We start from the raw sequence: 12,305 nt of genomic DNA, 5'->3' as shown, positions 1-12,305 counted from the left end.
CCTCTTCACTTTCAGCAATCAAGGTTGTATAATCTGCATATTGCAGGTTGTTAATGAGCCTTCCTCTAATCCTAAAGCCACATTTTTCCGCATAGAAAACAGTTTCTCTTATAATTTGCTTAGCATACAGGTTGAATACGCATGGTGAAAGAACACAACCTTGTTGCACAACTTTATTAATTTTAAACCATTCAGTGTTTCCATGTTCTGTTTGAACAACTGCCTCTTGGCCCAGGAACTGCCTCATGAGCACAATTAAGTGTTCTGGAATACTCATACTTTGCAATGTTGTCCATAGCTTGTCATGATCCTCACTATCAAAACACTTTGCATAGTCAATAAAGCAGAGGTAAACATATTTCTGATATTCTCTGCTTTCAGCCAAGATCCATCAGATATCAGCAGCTTGAGAAATGCTGAGTGTGTTCTTCCTTTTTGGATTTCTGGTTCCAGATCTTTGAACATTTTATTGTAATATTTGGTTTTATCTTCTCAAGCTGATCTTTGAAATTTTCTGTTCAGCTCTTGGACCTCCTCATTTCTTCCATTTGTTTTAGCATCTCTACGCTGGAGAGCAAGTTTCAGTGTGTCTTCTGACATCCATTTTGATATTTTTCTTCTTTCTTGTCTTCTCAATGACTTTTTGCTTTCTTCATGTATGATGTTCTTAATGTCATCCCACAACTCTTCTGGTCTTCAGTCTATAGTGTTTAATGTAGCAAATCTGTTCTTTAGATAATCTCTAAACTCAGGTGGGATATATTCAAGGTCATATTTTGGCTCTCGTGGACTTGTTTTCATTTTCTTCAGCTTCAGTTTGAATTTGCATATGAGTAATTGATGGTCTTCCCCTGGCCTTGTTTTCACTGATGATATGGAACTTTTCCATTGTCTCTTTCCTCAGATGTAGTCAATTTGATTTCTATGTATTCCATCTGGCGAGGTCCATGTACATAGTCTTCTCTTATGCTGTCTAAAGAAGGTATTTGAAATAAACAAATCATTGGTTTTGCATAATTCTATCATGCAACTTCCACCATCATTTCTATCACCAAGACCATATTTTCCAACTACTGATCCTCTTTGCTCCCAACCTTTGCATTCTAATCACGAGCAATGATCAATACATTTTGAATGCATGTTTGATCAATTTGAGATTGAAGAAGTTGGTATAATTCTTCTATTTCATCTTCACTGGCTTTAGTGGTTGGTACATAAATTTGAATAATAGTGGCATTAACTGGGCTTCCCTTTAGGTGCATTGGTATTATCCCATTACAGACAGTGTTGTACCTCATGACTGATCTGGATATGGTCTTTTTTACAATGAATGCAACACCATTCCTCTTCAATTTGTCATTCCCAGCATAGTAAACCATGTGGTTGTCAGATTCAAAATGGTCAATACCAGTCCATTTCAGCTCACTAATGCCTAAGATATCGATGTTTATGCCTTCCATTTCATTTTTGACAACTTCCAATTTTCCCATATTCATGATTTGTACATTCCATGTTCCAATTTTCAAAGGTTGTTTACAGCTGTTTCTCTTCATTTTGAGTTGTGCCTCACCAGCAAATGAAGGTCCCACGGACTTTTCTCCCACGGACTTTACTCCTTTCACATCATCACAGTCAACTCTACTTTGAGGAGGCAGCTCTTAACCAGTCACATTTTGAATGCTTACAACCTGAGGGTTTAACTTCCCAGCACTATATCTGACAGTGTTTCTCTGCTATACATAAGGTTTTCAATGAGTAAATATTTGAAAGAAGTTCGTTACTCCTTCTTCCTAGTCTGTATTCTTCTGGAAGCTCATCTGAAGCCTGGCCACAAGGGTGACCCTGCTAGTATTTAAAATACCAGTGGCATAGCTTTCAGAATCACAGCAACTCACAAGCCACCACAATAGGTTATCTTTAATCTTCATAAACAAGAATGCTAGTCCAGATGAAGTTTCATTGCCTTTCTTGTGAAGCATATGCTTGTCTATAACCTTATACCACCACTGCAAAAAAAGAATTATTTGTCTTACACTAACATATTTCTTTTTACTACAAAGTCCTCAAAATAAACAAAACTGAAAAAAGAAAATGTTGAAAATGTGGTGGTAAGTCAAAAGTGTTATTACTTAGAGTTCAAGTTTATACATGTATGGATTTGTTTCATAAGTGAATGATACTACAGAAAAGTTTTCTTAGCATTACACTTGTCTTAGTCTTTTTAGGTGGCTCTTAAAATAAAATAAAATGTGAACAAAATAGTGGCTTCTGAGAGCAGATCCCTCAGAACTTAACTGCTGGGTCAAATTCAAGGTAGAGAGATAAGCTCAGAAAGTTGAGGTTACTATTTTTTTAGCATTCCAAATGTGTAATCTTAATAAATTTTCTCAAAGATCACAGGAGGATCACAGGGGCTTATTATAAAAAGCTTTCAAGGAAAAAAAAAAAAAAAGCATTGGCCAGGAATATTACTTTGAGGAAATATTTTGCTTTATGATAATGCATCTGTTCATTCTTAGAAGGTATTTAGGACTATCCTAAGAGAAACTAATTTAGAAATCTTGCCTCACTCATCCGACCTGAAATACTGATCTTGCCCTTTCACACTTCTTTTTACTCCCCAAACTCAAAAAAACATTTAAGTGAACACAATTTGAGTCCCTCAAAGATGCTAATACTGCTATTTTTGAAGATTTGCAACCCCTCCTTCCCCAGGAAGGTTTAGAGAGATAGGATCACCATTTTCAGGAGTGTATGGATCTAGATGAAGGAGATATCCAAAAATGTCACATATCTATATTAATGCTCAATAAAGGATTTTTATAAATTTTTAGGAATACTTTTTGTCTTGCCTATGGAATAAGCTTCTCAGGATGTTTGTACAAAAAATTATTTTCAAGTAATCACCACCAGAACATGTCTCTAGGAAGAAACCTAAAATCATTGAATACAATTAGATTAACTCATATTATTTTACATGTATTTCTCTTACCATACACATGAATATTAGTTGAGTTAACTTGTAAAATGCTCTTCTAGAAAATCTAATTGAAACATTTAACCATTTTTGGTACTAATGACTTTTGGGTCACTAACCATTTAAATACTCATCATATATAATAGTACTAGATACTAACTATGTTGAATTTTTCATCAGTTTCTTTATTATTGCTTTGGAGAAGGCACATCTGAACACTTTTTGGTAAGAAGATATGTATTTTCAATCCAAAATAAAAACATTTAATAAAAAAAAAAAAAAGAAGAAGATATGTATTTTTAACTGGATTGTTGTTTTTGGAGTCCTGGTGTACAATGTAGGATAAGCACGGAACGGCTAACTGAAAGGTTAGCAGTTCAAACTCATGAGTTGCTCCATGGAAACCCTCCACAATGACACTAAGGGTAAGAAACTACTCAATGGCACTTAACAACAACAATCCACTTAAAAATACCTATCTTCTTACTACAAGGTATTCAAGCATAACTTCTACAAACAATGATCAATAAATTGGTGAAAATTTAAAAATGGTTAGAATGTAATGGAATTAAATATGATGAGCACACAAAAGTGGATCATGTATAGTTTATGCTACATACACAAAATATGCAAAAAAAACAAAACAAAACTGTTAAAGTTACTAAGAATTAAAATGATTGGGAAAATGACAATATCTATCTGTGAATATGCATCTCATGTATAAAATAAAAAACTAACACACTTTGTAAGGCATTTCATAACATTCTATTAATAAAAAAGATAGCCTGTACAAAAATGTGTTTTCATTAATTATTCCATTAAAGAAAACATTAGCAATATTCTTCATAGTAATTATTCCCTAGAATGTATTTTAATCTAATTTTGGTGGTATTTTTATTATTATTATAATTTCAATAATATTTAGCCCAAAATTTCTTATTAGTAATATATTGCATTTATTTTAAGATCATTTATTGTTGTTGTTTTTATGTGCCATGGAATCAGTTCCTACTCATAGCGACTCTGTACAGGGTTTCTGAGGCTGTGAATCTTTACGGGAGCAGAAAGTCTCATCTTTCTCCCACGGAACAGCTGGTAGTTTCGAACTGCTGACCGTGAAGTTCTCAGCCTGATTCGTAATCACTACGCTGCCAGACCTCCTTTTAACGTCATTTAGATATGAACAAAAATAGGAATCTGGATTATTAGAAGAAGGAGGGCAAATATGTAAGGAATGAGTTATTTCTATTTCTTTAATTATAGAATAAGAAAAGAACGGGGAAAGTATCTGTTTAAAATTTAAGCACTGCTAAAAAAGTCTGAGCAAATATTTAAGCACTAGGAAATCAAATGTGTGCATTAGCTTTCCTGCTCTAAAATTGACCCCAAATTTTAGTTAAATTAAATATTTCCACCAATGCTTTTGTGCATTCATGTTATTGTTTTCTCTTGTTATTGTGGATGACAGGTGTTTTCAAGTCGATTCTGACTCACACAATCCCATGCTATATGGAATGAAACATCAACCTCACAATTGCTATGCCTAAACTTGTTGTTGTTGCCACAAAATCAATCCAATCCATCTTGCAGCTGTATTACTCTTTTTCACTGACTCTCCACTTTACTAAGCATGATGACTTTTATGTTGTTGGCCCCACCTACCCACTCAGGAACTGGCTATTCCTGACTAAATAGCTAAAGTACTAGAGACAAAATCTCCCCATAATGAGGGCTGTAATATTTGACCTTTATCATTAAGTGCTTCCAATTCTCTTAGCTTCCAGCAAGCCACATACTTGTGTTATCTGCATATGTTGTTTTTAAGTACCAACTCATAACGACTTTGTGTAGGGTTTCTGAGGAGTGGCTGATGGGTTTGAACTGCAAACCATGTGGTTCAAACTGACTTTGTGGCCCAGTGCATTATCCTGCAATAACATATCTGGCAATATATTACTGAATCTTCCTCCATATTCTTCTTCACATTATTCAGCTTCTTGAGTTACTTGCTCAGTTTACCAGTTTGAATTCTTAAGTGCCATTAAGTATATCTCGACTCATAGCAACCTTACATAGGGTTTCCAAGGAGCTGCTGGTGGGTTTGAACTGCTAACTTTGTGGTTTGCAGCCCTGGGCTAATCCAACAGCACCACATAATATTCAACTTCATAATTTGAATAAATAGAGTTAAAGGATACACACCTTTCCTGCAGAATTCTCTTGTTCTCTTCAAACAACTGCCTTTTGCTCTATGTACAGGTCTTCCCCTGAGCATATTTAGGTTTTCTCAAATTCCCATTCTTTTCAATGTTGTCAGTTTTTTTATGACCCATACAGTCAAATGTCTTTGCATAGTCAATAAAACACAAGTAAACATTTTTCTGGTAGACTGCTTTTAGCCAAGGTCTTTCTGACATCAGGAGTGATATGGTATCATAACTAACAAAATGTCTTGATCTTGATGGAGCTCATATTGAGAAATACAATTTATATTTTTGTCTTTTTTCATTTTAGTTTTTCATAATTTGTTAAATTTATTTTACTGTTCATTTCTTTTTTTAAAATTTTTTTTTACTGTGAATAGAGTGATAATTTACATGGGATAACATCAGTTTTACACTCATCCTATCATATTTCCTTTCATTGCAAAGGTCACAATCCCCTCCATGCATCATCATTCAACAATATTTGCTTCTGTTCCCTTTGTTTTTATTTTTGTTTTTGGATGCACATAAAAACACTCAAGAGTATATAATTATCTAAACATCCAAAGGGCACATTATGCAAGCCTGCCTTTTGGCTACCAGCACATAACATTTCTCTTTCCATAAGTCTAAGGTTCTCAGCTGCTCTATCTCTCCATGTCATAATCTCTGCCTCCATTCCTGGTGTCACAGCTTCTCTGGATGGGGTCCCACATTCTGCTACTGTTCTTCTCCCAGGATGGTTGTAGTGTCCTCTGTTTCTGGACTGTAAGGTTAACTACTCCCCTGTTTTTGTTGCAAAATTTCTACCTTTACAGTTAATGACAATTGCAATTAGTCATGATAACAATTACTGTTGAATTATAACAACCTTATCTCCATCTCTTTTCACCAGACCCATCTAGATAAGATGAATATTATTCAATGGGGACTCTATCTTCCTTCAAACACTCTTAAAGAAGATTCCCTCTTGAAAACTTGTAAGCCATCATCTAACCACAAATTCCTTTTAAATCAGGATGTTGGCCTAGAATTCTATTATGAACTTGTTTGAAAGAGAACTATGTTAGTCGCTGACTAGGTAAAGTATGGCAAAATTTCCAGTAACATTTGTTGTTGTTGTTGTTGTTGTTGTTGTTAAGTGCCATCAACTCAGTGCTGACCCATAATGACCCTGTATAGGGTTTCCAATGAGTGGCTGGTGAGCTTGAACCGCTGACCTTGCAGTTCAAACGGCTTTGTAGTCTGATGCATTAATCCACAGCACCACACCAGGGATCACTGTAATTTAAGTCCCAAACACTGATTAAATTAATAAGAAAATAAAAACCCAGATTAGACAGAGCACTATGAGCATTTTGTAAAATACATTACAAAATGTTCTTAAGCACAGTTTGAGTTGGTTCTGACTCACAGCAACCTTATATAGTGTTTCCAAGAATCCACTGGTAGGTTTGAAGTACTGGACTAGTGGTTAGGCAATCCAGGGCTTATTCTACTGTGCCACAACAGGAAATAGGAAAATTGTTTTTGAATATGTAAAATGTGGCTGAGGACAGAAGATAAAGGCATTCTTTAAAGATTCAATCATTTAAGTCTAAATGAACTGTGATCTGATAGTGGTGATAAAGGTTGTTCATGCTACTCTAAATGATGGTGTGGTTGTCCAGGTGATGGGGTTGTTCTCTAATAACAACCAAGCCTTGTGAAGATTTATGCAGACGTTTGTCCTTGCTCCTGAGGGCTCTGTTGCAAATAAGTTCTATGTTCACAATGAAATCTTCAGATACCAAGATGAAGTCTTTGGTGGCTTTGTCACTGAGGAATCTTATGAAGAGGTAGAGAGCCTTGAAGAAAGCAGACACCAGAGGTTGTACCTGATGATGCTGGAACTTTCTATGATCAGACTGTCAGCAATGATTTAGACTTAGAGGAACATTTAGAGGAACCTGTTGCTGAATCAGAACCTGATCCAGAACCAGAGCAAGAACCTGTATCTGAAATCCAAGAGGAGAAGTCTGAACCAGTATTAGAAGAAAATGCTCCTGAAGAGACTCAAAAGAGTTCTTCCCTAGCACCTGCAGAGATAACTCAGACTACACAGGAAAACCCAAGGACATATTCTTGGGCATCTGTGACTAGTAAGAACCTTCTTCCCAGTGGAACTGTTCCAGTTACTGGGATCCCAACTCATATTGTTAAAGTTTGAACTTCACAGACCGGTCCAGAGTCAAAGACTGCATCTCGAATTCCACCGTAGAGACCTCAGAGGGATCAAAGAGTGTGAGAACAACTAATAAATATTCCTCCACACAGGAACCCTAGACCAATTTGTGAGGCTGGTGAGTAAGGTGATATTAAACCTCGAAGAATTGTGAGACACCCTGACAGTCACCAACTCTTTATTGGCAACCAACCTCATGAACTGGATAAACCAGTGTTTAAAGACTTCTCCTAAAACTATAGGAATGCGGTGAAACTGCACATTAGCAATAGTGGGAAACTACCCAATTTTGGGTTTGTTGTGTTTGTTGACTCTGAACCTGTTCAGAAAGTTCTTAGCAACAGATCAATCATGTTCAGAGGTGAAGTTCGTCTGAGTGTGGAAAAGAAGAAGACTCGAAGCGCCAGGGAAGGAGACCATCGAGATGATTGCCTGCGGGATCTGGAGGCCCTCAAGGTGAGCTGGGAGGTGGAATGAGAGGTCCTTCTCATGTAGGCATGGTACAGAAACCAGGATTAGTACGGGAAGAGGCGTTGCTCCAAGAGAGTGAATCCCTCTTCATTGGACATCACGTGATGCAGCAGTACAAACCCTAGTTCCTGCAGAAGGGTGAGTTTTGTCAACCAGCCTTTGGTATCTTGGAGTATGAGACTAATCTGTTATAAACTGTTTACATTTATTACAAACTGTTTACATTTCACTCACTCCTTTTTGTGTTAATGCTGTATGTGCCCCACCCTCCTTTCCTCTCCTGATCTTTTAGTCCTTCACTTCCAATTTTGTGGAATGATATTTTAGGAAAACATATTTTTAAAGAAGAAGAAGGAAAAAAAATACTGAATTTTCTAGTTTATACAGACTGATTTTTTTTTTTTTTTAAACAGTCATTTCCCCAAAGAAATGTCTTGCTTATTACTGACATTTGTTATGCTTCATTCATTGGAATAGTTCTTACTTATTTTCTATATGTGTCAAAAGCCTATAAGAAATACAGGATTGGATAAAACATTTTGAAAGTAAGAAAACCTGAAATTGTTTCTTCTTTTGAGAGTCATCTTCTGGTGTGGAGAAATTGGTATTTGAAAAATTGACAATTTTGATTCTCACTGGTGTGGTTAAAAATGGAATGAAAACGTGTTAGAGGTTTGTTCATTTGCTATCACACTACAAAGTCTGCTTTTCACCATTGACATTTAAATTGTGCAATAAATTTAAATGTCTATAATACAATTGATACACTTTTCTCTTGAACTGATAAAATTTTTTGAAGTAGAGTTTTTCCTTGTTTAATTTGTATTTGTAAAAAAACATAACAAAAACACAAAAAATTCCCCCAAACCTGAGTAACAACAGCAACAAAATACAAAACAAAACAACACAACTGTTGTGCCTTCTATTTATCTTAGATTCCACTCTTGGCAATTGTGTAAAGAAAAGTAACAAAAACAAAAACAACCTTAGATTTGTTTTATCTGGATCAGAGTATGTGGGGAATTTTCGAATCCCTCTCTACCTTCTCTAGCTTTTGTTAACATTTATTATGCCTTACTCTGAAATGGAGTCTCAAACTGAAATGCCTTTGAGGACAGATCCTTCCATAGATGTACTCTGACCGAAATATTCCAGCATTTGTGCTGTTTATTTTGGTATCTTATTAGATTCCTAATCAGTCCATAAGAAGGAATGTGACATTAATTGGACTTTGCTGATATGCTTCAGTATCTGCTAGTTTTTGTTTTAGTTTTTTTTCCCCTTTAAATCATAGCCCTGTGATGGATTGCCTCTTGTGTTATAGTTCTCTTTTGTTGATGGGCATGCAGTGGGTATTTCTTGGAATGGCCAATTTTTATTACAATATTTCTGAAAGAACATCAATCGGGCAAAAATAATAATAATAATAATAATAATAATAATAATAATAATAATAATAATAATAATAATAATAATAATAATTCTGTCATGCAATCTCCAACATCATTTCTATCACCAAGGTCATATTTTCCAACTACTGATTCTTCCACTTTGTTTACTACATTTGCATTCCAATGACCTTTAATTATCAATACACTTGATTGCATGTTTGATCAATTTCAAAGAGAAGACTTTGGTAGAATTCTTCAGTTTCATCATTTTGTTGTTGTTAAGTGCCTTCATGTTGTTTCTGACTCATGTTGTTGTTGTTGTCAGGTGCTATTGAGTCGGAACCAACTCATAGTGACCCCATGCATAGCAGAACGAAACAATCTCCGATCCTGGGCCAACCTCACTATCACTGCCACACTTGACACCATCATTGATGCCACCTGGCTGATCCATCTGGTTGGGGTCTTCCTCTCTTTCTCTGACCCTCCATCTTACCCAGCATGACATCCTTTCCAGCGATTGTTCCCTCCTGACAATATGTACAAAGTATCAGAGACGAAGTTTAGGCATCTTGGCCTCCAAGGAGCACTCTGGCTGCACCTCTTCCAAAACAGATCTATTGGTTCTTTTGGCAGTCCATGGCACTTTTAGTATTCTCCTCCAACACCACAATTCAAAGGCATTCTGACTCATAGTGACCCTGAATAGTGTCCCTGAGGTTTTTCAAATCTTTTCATGAGAAAAAACCTTATCTTTTTCCTATGCAGCAGGTGGCGGGCTTGAACCAAGAAGTTTGTGATACCCAATACAGTACTTATCATATGGCCCCACCTTGTTCCCCTAATTTCATCATCCTTGTTGTTGTTAGTTGCTGTCTGTCGAGTTGGTTCAGACCCATAGCAACCCTGTATAGGGTTTCCAAGGATCAGCTGTTGAGATTGAACCACCAACCTTAGGATTCAAACCTACTTTGCATTCTAGCACATTAACCTATAGCACCACACCAGTTATGTATATATTTGTATATGTATATGTTTATACAAATATATGTAAATATGTATATATATGGTAGTGGTATTTTGTCTTGGAGTCAGTTCTGACTCATACTGATCCTGCATAGGGTTTCCAAGACTGTAAATCTTTACAGGAGCAGAAATCCTCATCTTTCATCCACGGAACAGCTGGTAGTTTCAAACTGCTGACCTTGAGGTCTGCAGCCTGAGTCCTGGTGTGGTGCTTTGGGTTAATGTACCAGACTGCAAAGCCGTTTGAACTGCAAGGTCGGTGGTTCAGGCTCACCAGCTGCTCCTTGGAAACCCTATACTGGGTCACTATGGGTTGGAATAGACTCGATGGCACTTAACAACAACAACAAACCACATGAAAAATATATACATGAAAAATGCTTTTGTTTTTACGTGTTCTTGAGTCAGTTCTGGCTCATAGAAACCCTGTATGTGGTTTCTGAGGAACAGCTAGTGGGTTTGAACTACTGACCTTGTGGTTCACAGTCCAGTGCTGATTCTACAGTGCCACAACAGGAGTCCATATGCAAAATATGAGGCACTAACCATTCCTCCTATAGCCCTCTTTCCTTAACTTGGTTCAATAATCCATTGATTGCAATGGCTACAAAAATCTCAAAGGCAAAATTTACAGTTATGGGGTACATTAGAAAAGTTAACAAGGTACAGTTTGTGATCAGATATGTTCACAGTATAGTTGTTTCATTTAGATGCTATTAAATGCCCATATGACACACTACTACACCACAGCTTCAGCTTGAAAGTACTCAGCTCTAGATTCATAGGTCAGCAAATCTACCTCCCCAACTTTAGTTGGGGAGGCACCCCATTCTACAAGCCAACTTCCTTACCAAAGTCACATAGATTTACTTGCTCTTTGGACTGGGAAGTCCAATGCTCAGTTTTGTGCTTTGGTTCTTGGTTTTGTTGCCTCTCTGCTACTCTTCTATTGTGATAGCTTGTTGTTCTTGCGTTGAAGAGGTTAAATGCACGGGGATTGTCCTAGGCCACATTTTCTGGAGAAGCTAAACCAGTGAAACATATATATGCATATATATAAATAGAAGTTTATTATTTTACAACTGTAGAGTTTCAGGTCCCTAGCTGAAGAAAGAGAGAGTCTCTCCTGCATGTCCATTATATTGGTAACTGGCCACACCCTCAAGGAAGCATCCTTTCAAGTAATTAACTGTCCATAACCTCTATTCATAGAGGTAACTATGCTTGAATTATGTTTCTTTACCATGGGAAAAAATACATTCCAACTGCTAACCCTCTGGAAATCCTGGTCTACTTAAGTTGACATAAAACCCTAACCATTACATTCCCCCCTATTTATCTTGACACCTATTTACTATATGCATCATCTCTAAATAAAGAAAATCGTAAAGTCATACTTGTGGCTGGCCCTATCTTCAACTTAAATGTCACAGATCAACAAAGTAAATGTATTTGATGAAACATGCAAAACAAAACAAAAAGTTTATATTCATTTAAATGTCCAAAGGTTATGCTCTGCAAGCTGCCCATAGGCGCAAAGCCTTATTCAGTCACTAGTAGCTCTGTCTTTCCAAGCCACTACCTCTGAGGTCCTGGGATCCTCTATTATTGAAATGAAAGATAACCACTCCCCGCTTTTAGTTATACATATTCTACAATTACAGTTATTTTATTTTATTTTTTTTTTAAGTTTTTATGGTGGATTGAGGGAAAGTTTACAGGACAGATCATCAGCTTTACATTCAACAAATCATACAACTTGTTTCATCACAATGATTACATTCCCCTCCATGTACCATCAGTTAACAGTAAACAGTATTTCTCTCTATTCCCTTAAGCTCTTTAAAAACAAAACCAAAACAAACAAACAAACAACAACAACAACAAAAAAAACCCCCGTTCGGAATTAATAATAATTTACACCACCATAGGGCACATTCTGCAAGTCTGCCCATTGCCACCATCTCTTAGTGCTTCTCTTCCTGTGAATCTAGAGTCCTCAGCTGCTCCCC

At 36.5% G+C, this 12,305-nt stretch overlaps 1 pseudogene; it reads left to right on the top strand.

The window, feature by feature from the left end:
• The first annotated feature begins 6,782 nt into the window (after positions 1-6,782).
• On the top strand, positions 6,783-7,955 carry LOC102826826 (annotated as a pseudogene).
• Positions 7,956-12,305: the final 4,350 nt, after the last annotated feature.

Source organism: Chrysochloris asiatica, unplaced genomic scaffold, assembly GCF_000296735.1.
Source record: "Chrysochloris asiatica unplaced genomic scaffold, ChrAsi1.0 scaffold00199, whole genome shotgun sequence".
NCBI lineage: Eukaryota > Metazoa > Chordata > Mammalia > Afrosoricida > Chrysochloridae > Chrysochloris > Chrysochloris asiatica.
Note: the sequence above shows the minus strand (reverse complement) of the source record. Positions and strands in the feature narration are given on the sequence as shown.